Below are 10,117 nucleotides of genomic sequence, written 5' to 3'. Positions count from 1 at the left end.
GGATATTTGTCTTTCATAGTTTGACTCACTACAACAAGAACCCCCCTTCAGCAACGCATTGATGTGTTGTTGTATGTCCGGATATCCGTTGCTAAGGTCTACACCAACGGATTATTATGTGTTGCCGTTGGTGGTGTTGGAAGGGTCTACAACAACGTATATAATTGCGTTGGTAATCGACGTGAAGAAGCGTTGCAGGGTAGCAACAAATATAGTTGCAGCCTAACAATGCTTCGTATGCGTTGGTGATACATGAACTCATTTTGAAATGAACATAACAGATTAGTACGACCCTTGTATGTTAGTATTTTATACATTACCAACAATAATGACTAAATCAACATTGATACTGCATATGACTAACAAATCTACTAAACAGAAAGATCTCTTTATTAAATCATGTAGGTTGCATTACATGGAACACAATCCAATGATTCCTATACATTGAGCATGAAAGTCATGTTCTATAATCTGAATGTAAAACTATTTGGTAGTAGCCCCATTCTCCACCTTGCAATCAACAACTTGGCCCCCATTCCCCACCTTGCAATCAACAAATTAGCCCCCATTCTCCACAACAACTTAGCCATGCACCATTCAATTATCTAGGTGATCTACAACAATAAAAAAAGCTGACATGAGTGATGTATCATCAGAGAAAGAAGAAAAAATAGGTTAATAGAGCAATAAAATTTAAAAGAGAAGCAACATATGCAAGGTTGAAGGCCATACGATAAATAATCTAGCTACATGATCAATACTTGTGACATTTTTGAGTGGTCATATCAACTGATCATCTTTTTCTATTGTAGCATAACACAGATTGCTCACATTCATTTCAAAAGTTAACAACCTCAGTTTTAAATCTAGGTTAGTACTTACGAGTGTAACAAATAGATTTTCTCTCAGCCAACGGGGAGTTGGATTGTGCTTATATATTTTCCAGAATTTGAAGATGTAATAAACGATCACCATCTCTACATATCTGAAAATCAAGAATGCGATGAGAATACAATGAAAACATGGTCTATGAAGAGGTGATGACCTTTGGCTATTGTACACATGCAACTTGATGTACAGGAAGTCTCGAGTAGGCCTATTACAAGAATGAAGACTAAAAGATATCCCAGTAATAACAATATACAATAGTTTTTGCGCCATTGTCAAATTGATGTTCATCCATGCTAAATGGAATTATCTGTAAAAATGTACTTGAAAAGGTTGTATTGCATAATATATGTATAACAAATATAGAATGCTTCCATAGAAATTATTTTCTTCCATAAACCACGATTCAAGATACACCCATATCACTTGACAATATCAACATATTTTGCAATCAAACTCAAAGAGATATCTAGAGATATACATAAGTCATAGACATCGTTTGCACTGTTGGACATCCCATACACATAGTTTGAACTATTTTTGTTGATGGAACAAAATTCAAATATCAACAGTACTAACGTTCCTGCAATACATATATATAGAGGAAGTCAACAGTAGCTCTACCTGTATTCCTGCTTGAGCTTGGATCCAAATTAGAGATATCATACAAAGGATCTTGTCGGGGTTTTCTAGTTACTAAGCCAGCTGGGAGTTACATGAGAATTTGATAACACTATCAATACACATAAAAACACAAGTGAACATTAGATGTACCAGAGTGGTGTATAACTTGTTCCATAACAGGACACCAAAGTGGTTATGGGGAGACCAAATTGTCCTGGATTCTGCACAATTCCCGCAAGAAGAATTCATGCAAGCTACCTACTTGTTTGAACAGCACCCCTGAATATCACATAAACTCATTGTTAACTTTCATGACAGAACAAGATAAACGCACTCAAACTACAACACATGCAAACTACTACCAGTTTTTTTATGCATATCATAATACAAAGTGTTTATTAGTCATTTACTCCCTCCGTCCCATAATATAAGACATTTTTTGTTACTACACTTGTGTCAAAAAACATCTTACATTATCAAAAAACTTTTACATTACGGGACCGAGGGAGCAATTCACAACTCACAAGCAGATATGTATTACATAATGCTGCTCCTATTCAAGTACTAAGTATGCTGAGCACTAGGCGATGTCATTTCTCTAGATGTAAGTCTTTTAGTTTGTGAATTGTGATTTGCATCACAGCTGACTTGGACATGCACTGCTAAAAGTTAAATGCATACTTTTAATTTAATTCATAATGCACACTAAAAAGAAAAGGGAAATCTTCTAACTGTATAACAATCAAGTCATTTCATTTTTCACCAAAAACTAAATTACTTAATTGGATGGTTGTCAGTAGACAAAAGAAGTTCCTTACTTTTAATAAATATCGTGTCATTTGCTCAGTACTTATTCAGCAGAACTGCTCACAAATGCAGTACCAGACTCACATATGGTGTCATTAGTTGTGTTCCTAATTTGGAGGAGTTGACATATAAACAGTTGTTGAAAGCACATATTTTTAAATGATTCGGTGCAGGCATACCACAGATTCTTGTTAGCTTGTGATTCAACAAATCAAAACTACAAGGTCAACCTAAATCAGGTCTTGAATATCTTAACAGGGTGGTCAAGATTGTGGCACCTAGCTTTTTCCTATAAAAGTGGGCTTCTAACATAGAATTCGCCAATTAACACAGCCCAACTAGCATTATAAGAACAATTATTTCTCAAACTCAACTCCAATGCATTGGGGTGCTTCCTCTTTCCTATATGACATCGACATCCAATGGGCACCCATTACCTGCATATCAACCAGAAGAGGAAAACACACTACCTGCATATCAACTAGGCAGAGAATATGTACAATTATTTTAACCACCAGAGGAACTCGCAATCGCGACTGGCATTCACAGAGATGATGGAGGCACAGTCAAGAATCGTAACGTGGTTGGGAGAGGGACGCCAAGGCGACGCTTGGGGGGCATCGGCTGCCTGCCACAGCAGAGGGTCGGGCGGCGGCGTCGAACAACACTAAGACGCCGGGGAAGGGGCACAGAGGCGGTGTGTGTGTGGTGCGCATAGCGCCTTCGGACTCGCACGTGATGTGCAGCAGCCATTTAGGTGGGCAGGGACTGGAAGGATAAGAGAAGATGGGAGGAGTGCCTTACCGAACCGTCGGCGTCGAAGTCGATGTAGCCGAGGCGGAGCAGAACCGTCGGCGTCCAATTCAGCTGTGGCGTGTGCGGAGACGCCGATCAATCACACCAGATGAGGAGCGGATCTACGCTGGTGACGGCAACCCATGGATGCGGGGGCGCATGGAGAGGCATGGAGAGTGTCTCCAAGGGGGGGTCAGAGGAGAAAGGTTAGGGGATCCAAGCCGATGGGAGAGATGAATCAGCGGAGATAGGTGGTGGGAGGAAAGATATGTTTTTTTTCTATATACAAAAATCTGTTGCGTGCTATTTGCATGGAGGAGGCACAGATAATGTGGAGGTGCGAAGGGGTAGGGGAGGTTAGCTCTTCATGGAACGTGGGAAGTGGACACAACAACAGATGCTATTATTTCGTTGGTAAGTATGCGTTGCTATAGGCATGTTTTTGATGTAGTGACTCTATGCGGGGTCTAAGCCCCCATGCCTTTGACAGGACTGGCAGAGGACGGCCGGACAAATCAACTGTCTGGCTCCTTTGCCCGAAGACCCAGCAGATGCCCGCTTGGCGGGGCTGCTGGCTCCGGCACCTTACGTGGTGCCGGAAAAGAAGGCCAAGAAGAAGGCCACGGGAACCCGGAAGAGTTTCCGGCGCCCGGTGGAGTCGGACTCATCATTCGATGACTCCGAGGCGCACTCCTCGCATGAAGACGAGGAGGAGGAAAGAGAGGTTTCTTCCCCGGCAGGGGGAGAAAAGAAAAGGAAGGCTGCCCCAACTGGGGAGGCCGGAGGGTCCAAGAAGGGGAGGACCCTTCCTCCGGACTATTCCACCAACACCGACGACGGCGAAGAGGAGTGGCCGCTGAGGGCCAAGCCCCTGGCGAAGTCGTAAGTATTCAGACACCAGAGTGACTCGTGGCATTCCTTTATTGCACAGCTTCCCCTGACGCCGAATATAATTATGCAGTCCGCCCCGGGCCCGAGTCGACATATCGTCGAGCGGTTCCCTAGATTCGTCGAATGTGAATAGTTTTTCACTTCCAACCGCTACCTCCCCTCGCCCTACGCATGACGTCGAGGTGTTGTCCCAAAAGGTTCCAAGCCAAGGGGAGGTGGTCCTGGAGGCGCCGCAAGGCGACCTTCCGGACTGCAGGCACAAAGGGAGCAAAGCTCCCAAGGGCTCCGAGTCCGGCCTTGGGCCGGACACCGCGCTGGAACCTTCAGCAGTTCCGGACTCCGGCAGGTGGCCCCTACTAAGAAGGGCAAGCCTACTGCGTCGGTGGCCTCCGCCCAACCGGAGGCACCGGATAACTTGTTGGAGGTGCTTAACGGCGCCTCCATCGACGAGGAGCACCGCACTATTATGAGTGCGGTGATCCAGAAGGTTCAGTCCGCCAAGAGCGGGCTGACTGAAGCCTGTGCCAGCCTGTTGACAGGCTTTGAGGTACGTAGAAAATATATGAAAATATTACCGCATAGACAGTAGCCCCTGATGCTCTGTTTGGCGTTCACAAAGAAAAGCCGAATAGAGGATCTAATAATATTCGCAGGAGTCTAACATAATTATGTCGATATGCGTATGCAGGATTCGCTATTGGCCTCTGCCGCACTGACTGCGGAGGTTGACGCGCTGAAGCAGAACCTCGAGCGGTCCGAGCGAGAGCTCGGCCTTGCCAAAAAGAAGCTCGAGGAAAAGGAAGGTAAGTAATACCTTATGGAGTATATGTTAAAAAGACGTAGTTGCAAAAAATGACAGGATCGTTATTGGTGTCCTAGGGGCCACGACTGAGGTGGCGACCCTGAGGCAAGCACTTTTCGAGGCCGAAAAGAAGGCGGCCATGGAGCGCGCCGAGCAGGAGAAACATGAGGCGCGAGTTGGCGAGGTACAGCAAGAGCTCCGGGCTCTCGTGAGAAAACATGAGAGTTTGGAGCTTGACTCAAAGATGCGAGAGTCCGAGCTCGCAGCAGCCCTCGAAAGCGCCAAGTCTGCCAAGGCCGAAGCCCAGAAAGCCCTCCAGGAAGTTGAGGCGATGAAGAAGATAGCGGCGGGTAAGGCATTCTTTATGCAAAGCAAGCACGTGAAAGTGAATTACTTGTTACTTACACGAGTCCGGAGCTCTCCAGGAGCATTCGCAGATTTGCCCCGTAGCGTGTCAGATGCCGCCGCCTTCTATCGGGCCGAAGAGGGGAGCTCGACGAAGAAGGTGTTCCGGTCTCAGTATGCTGAGACCGGACACCCGGTGCCCTTGAGCGACCAGCTGAAGCAGCTGGTCGAGCTCCATAAGGTGGCCGAACAGGCCATGAAGGGTCTCATAGTCTGGCTGTGGCCTGGAGAGGCCATGCCTGGGAGCTACTTTGGGCTGATGAGGCGGCTGGTGGATGCTTGTCCATGGCTTGAAGTCATCAAGCGCTCCGTCTGCATCGAGGGTGCCCGTAGGGCTCTTGCCCGTGCTAAAGTGCATTGGGGCAAGATGGATGCTGAGAAGCTGGTGAAGGACGGGCCACCGCCGGGCAAGGAGCATCGCCACCCCGAGATGTACTATGAGGGTGTCCTGAAGGGTGCCCACCTTGTGGCGGATGAATGTTCCAAGGATGTAATATTTGAGTAAACTCGCTCGTGTTATCCTATGCGCTGAAAACTTGTTCATATGCGCTATGCAACGCTTGTTTTAGTTTAAAATATTACCTTCTATGCGGTCGTTTATAAAATCTGAGAGATGGCGAGTCGTTGGCTTCTGCCCCCATGCCACAAGCGCTGGGTTGTTCGGGATAAACCTGAGCACTCTTTTTCCCATTCTTGGGTCCTTCGAGGGAGGTGCTCAGCACAACGAACAAGGCAATCGGACTATAATGCGTTATCACTCTCACTTAGCCAGAGAATTCTATAATTTTAAATTTCGGCGAAGCCCCTAGTGTTCGGAAGACCGAGTTCGGGGCGCTATACACGCCTAGGCCGGACAAAGCCGACTCCTCGCTCTAAGCGGCATAAGTCTTTAAGGACTCGAAACCTCTCGAATCAGCGACCAGCTCTCGCCTTATCATGACAGTCGGTTTTAGCTTTCTCTACTGAGGTGCTTAGCCCAGCTCAACCGGGGCACAATCGCAGTAGTTCTCCCAGCGCTACCTTAGCCGATATAGCGGAACGTAAGGTACCAAAACATGGGAGCCGGGCAAACCCAACTATTGACCAAAGACATGATTCGGAGCTAATGCATATAATGCTATAAGTTCGGAGGGCCGCACTTGTGAAAGTGTTCGGAATTCTCACGCCGTATTATGGGGTGCTTGAGCCCCTGGCGTATTGACCGTACCAAAGTGTACGGGTGCTAAATGTCATAACTGAACATGTATATGAAAAAGGGAATGGATAGAGAATGTAATAATAAGCTGAAGCTAAGCATTGTTTATTCGAAAAGGCTGCGGTAAAAGCAGAACGATACAAATAGTGTGATAAGCAAGAGGTGGGACTATTTGACATGTCCGCCTCCAGGGCGAGCTGCGGGACGGTATGTAAGACAGGTATTTTGCTTGTTATAGAGACCACCTGGGAATTCGACGTAGCTTTCTGCCTCCTTGGTTGTTGCATCGTGTGTTCGGCGATTGTACTGTCGGACAGGCCTTCCGGAGAGTGGAGTCCTGAAAGTAAGAAAAAATGACAAAATCGGCAGCCCCTAGTGCGGTTGAGCCGTGTTTCGGGCATGCCGTGGTCTTGCCCCTCCCCCTATGTCCATGGTATTTTTAGAGTGTAATTATGTATGCGTAGCACTGATTTTGCTGTTTCGCGAGGGCTGGGGTTGGGGCCACATTGCTACGCTTGCTCGGAACGTGCCAGGCGGTCTTGTTGTAGGTTACTTCGGGTGCGCTTGACGGTGTCCGGACGTTTTATTGCCGGACTGGAGAATTTCCTTGAGAGGCTGCTTTGTACTTCCGCTGCGAGGGCCGCCGTATGCTCCTCCGTTCAGAGAGAGCGTTTGGTGTTTTCGTTGACCGTAATGACTCCCCGAGGTCCTGGCATCTTGAGCTTGAGGTATGCGTAGTGCGGTACCGCATTGAACTTTGCAAATGCGGTTCGCCCGAGCAGTGCGTGATAGCCACTGCGGAACGGGACTATGTCGAAGATTAACTCCTCGCTTCGGAAATTATCCGGGGATCCGAAGACCACTTCAAGTGTAATTGAGCCTGTACAGTTGGCCTCTACACCTGGTATGACGCCCTTGAAGGTCGTTTTTGTGGGTTTAATCCTTGAGGGGTCTATGCCCATTTTCCGCATTGTATCCTGATAAAGCAGGTTCAGGCTGCTGCCGCAGTTCATAACAACTCGAGTGAGGTGAAATCCGTCAATGATTGGGTCTAGAACCAATGCGGCGAATCCGCCATGGCGGATGCTAGTGGGGTGGTCCCTTCGATCGAAAGTGATCGGGCAGGAGGACCACGGGTTGAACTTTGGGGCGACTGGCTCCAACGCATATATGTCCCTTAGCGCACGCTTCTGTTCCCTCTTGGGGATGTGGGTTGCGTATATCATGTTCACCGTCCGCACTTGTGGGAGGAAGCCCTTCTGTCCACTATTGTTCGGCGGCCGGGGCTCCTCCTCATCGTCGCTATGTAGCCCCTTGTCTCTGTTTTCGGCATTTAACTTGCCGGCCTGCTTGAACACCCAACAATCCCTGTTGGTGTGATTGGCTGGTTTTTCGGGGGTGCCATGTATCTGGCACGAGCGATCGAGTATACGGTCCAAACTGGACGGGCCCGGAGTGTTTCTTTTGAATGGCTTTTTCCACTGACCGGGTTTAGAGCCTCTGAATCCGGCATTAACTGTCGTATCTTCAGCATTGTCGCTGTTAATGCAGCGCTTGTGCTTGTTGCAACGCGGCCTGCCATTGATGTCCTTGATATCGGAATTACCAGGGCTCTTGGTCATGTTATTGCTACGAGCCAGCCAGCTGTCTTCTCCCGCGCAAAAGTGGGTCATGAGTTTCGTGAGGGCTGCCATAGATTTCGGCTTTTCCTGTCCAAGGTGCCGGGCAAGCCACTCGGCACGGATGTTATGCTTGAAGGCTGCTAGGGCCTCTGCGTCCGAACAGTCGACGATTTGATTTTTCTTGGTTAGGAACCGTGTCCAGAATTGTCTGGCAGATTCTTCTGGCTACTGAATTATGTGGCTCAGGTCATCGGCGTCTGGTGGTCGCACATAGGTGCCCTGGAAATTGTCGAGGAATGCGGCTTCCAGGTCCTCCCAACAACCAATTGATTCTGCTGGCAAGCTGTTAAGCCAATGCCGAGCTGGTCCTTTAAGCTTGAGTGGGAGGTATTTGATGGCGTGTAGATCATCGCCACGGGCCATGTGGATATGAAGGAGGTAGTCCTCGATCCATACCGCAGGATCTGTTGTGCCATCGTATGATTCGATGTTTACGGGTTTGAAACCCTCTGGGATTTGATGATCCATTACTTCATCTGTGAAGCATAATGGGTGTGTGGCACCTCTGTATTGGGCTATATCGCGACGTAGCTCAAATGAGCTTTGTCTGCTATGTTTGGCCCGGCCGGATTTACTGTATCTGGCGTGACGGTTATCGTCTCGTGTCGTGGGGCGCCCGCGCGATCCATAGATCGATCTTGTTTGCCTTGCCTTGTCCTCCAACATATCTCGCGGGTCTAGCGCATTTCCCCGTGCCTTGGTATTTTTTGAGCGATGCCCGGGTGCGGCTTGAGTGGAGGGCCGAGAGGCCTCTCTATCGCGGCCGCAAGGTGGTCGGTCAGCCGCATCATGCGCTGGTGATGTAGGTTTAGGTGCTTCCTCCTCTAATCGGGGTAGCAACCTGCGCTTTGGGTAGCTCTTGGAGGGGCGTTCGAGTTCGTATTCCTCGGCCGCAAGGACTTCAGTCCATTTGTCGGCTAGCAAGTCTTGATCAGCTCTAAGTTGTTGCTGTTTTTTCTTAAGGCTACTCGATGTGGCCATAAGCCTGCGCTTAAAGCGCTCTTGTTCGACGGGATCCTCAGGCACGACAAATTCGTCGTCGCCGAGGCTTGCCTCGTCTTCGGAGGGAGGCATGTAATTATCATCCTCTTCCTCTCTGTCTGCCGCTCTCTCAGGGGGGGCTGGCTTCTCCATCCTCCTGCGCTGAATCTTGCTGGAGGGAGTCGTCTTCAGCACTGTCCGGGGTGTTATTATCTCCCGTGCCGGTATCACCATTTTTGCTTTGGCGGGATTTAGAGCGGCGCCGCTGACGCCGGCGCTTAGGTTGCTTCTTGGAGGGGTCATCCCCCGCTGTTCCGTCGCCATTGCCTTCTTTGGGTGTATCCACCACATATATGTCATATGACGAGGTGGCTTTCCAGTGCCCTATAGGTGCTGGTTCCTGTTCGTCTCCTACATCATCATGCATACCATCGATGTCTTCGGAGTCGAAGTCTAGCATGTCGGTTAAATCATCGACAGTGGCTACGAAGTGGGTGGTGGGTGGGCGTCGAATTTCTTCGTCGTCCGCATCCCAATCCTGCCGGTCATAATCCGGCCAGGACTCTCCTGACAAAGAGAGAGACCTTAGTGAATTCAGAATGTCGCCAAAGGGCGAGTGCTGAAAGATATCCGCGGCGGTGAATTCCATGATCGGCGCCCAATTGGATTCGATTGGCAGGGGCGCGGAGGGTTCAGGGTCCGGAGAAGAGTCCGGCACTTTGGAGTCACGGGCTTCGGAGAGGATAAGGCTAGTGTTCGGCTCGATCGCCGTTGAGACTACAGCCCACATAGCGGGGTCTAGCCACCCATCCTCGATCGGCGCAGTTGGCTCCGAGCTAAGAGTCGGAGCGGATGCAGGTGCGGCCTCTAGGGCACTGTTCGGCGGCAGAGCTAAATCATGCCCATCGTAACAGTGCGGCGCGCTTGGCTGTGGCTCGAATCCGTCGAAGATCAAGTCTCCGCGGATGTCAGCCATGTAGTTCAAACTTCCAAATCTGACCTGATGACCAGGGGCGTAGCTTTCGACCTGCTCCAGATGGCCAAGCG

General features: G+C 49.1%; 1 long non-coding RNA gene across 1 annotated transcript; it reads right to left on the bottom strand.

The window, feature by feature from the left end:
- Positions 1-497: 497 nt before the first annotated feature.
- Positions 498-3,436, bottom strand: LOC123186306 (uncharacterized). Its single transcript, XR_006493601.1, has 4 exons — positions 3,124-3,436; positions 1,513-1,791; positions 883-985; positions 498-614 (listed from the first exon to the last, which is right to left on the bottom strand). It is a non-coding gene; the product is annotated as an uncharacterized lncRNA (long non-coding RNA).
- Positions 3,437-10,117: the final 6,681 nt, after the last annotated feature.

Source organism: Triticum aestivum, chromosome 2A (assembly GCF_018294505.1).
Source record: "Triticum aestivum cultivar Chinese Spring chromosome 2A, IWGSC CS RefSeq v2.1, whole genome shotgun sequence".
Taxonomy (NCBI): Eukaryota; Viridiplantae; Streptophyta; class Magnoliopsida; order Poales; family Poaceae; genus Triticum; species Triticum aestivum.
The sequence above is the reverse complement of the archived record's forward strand: the minus strand, read 5'-3'. Positions and strand labels throughout refer to the sequence as shown.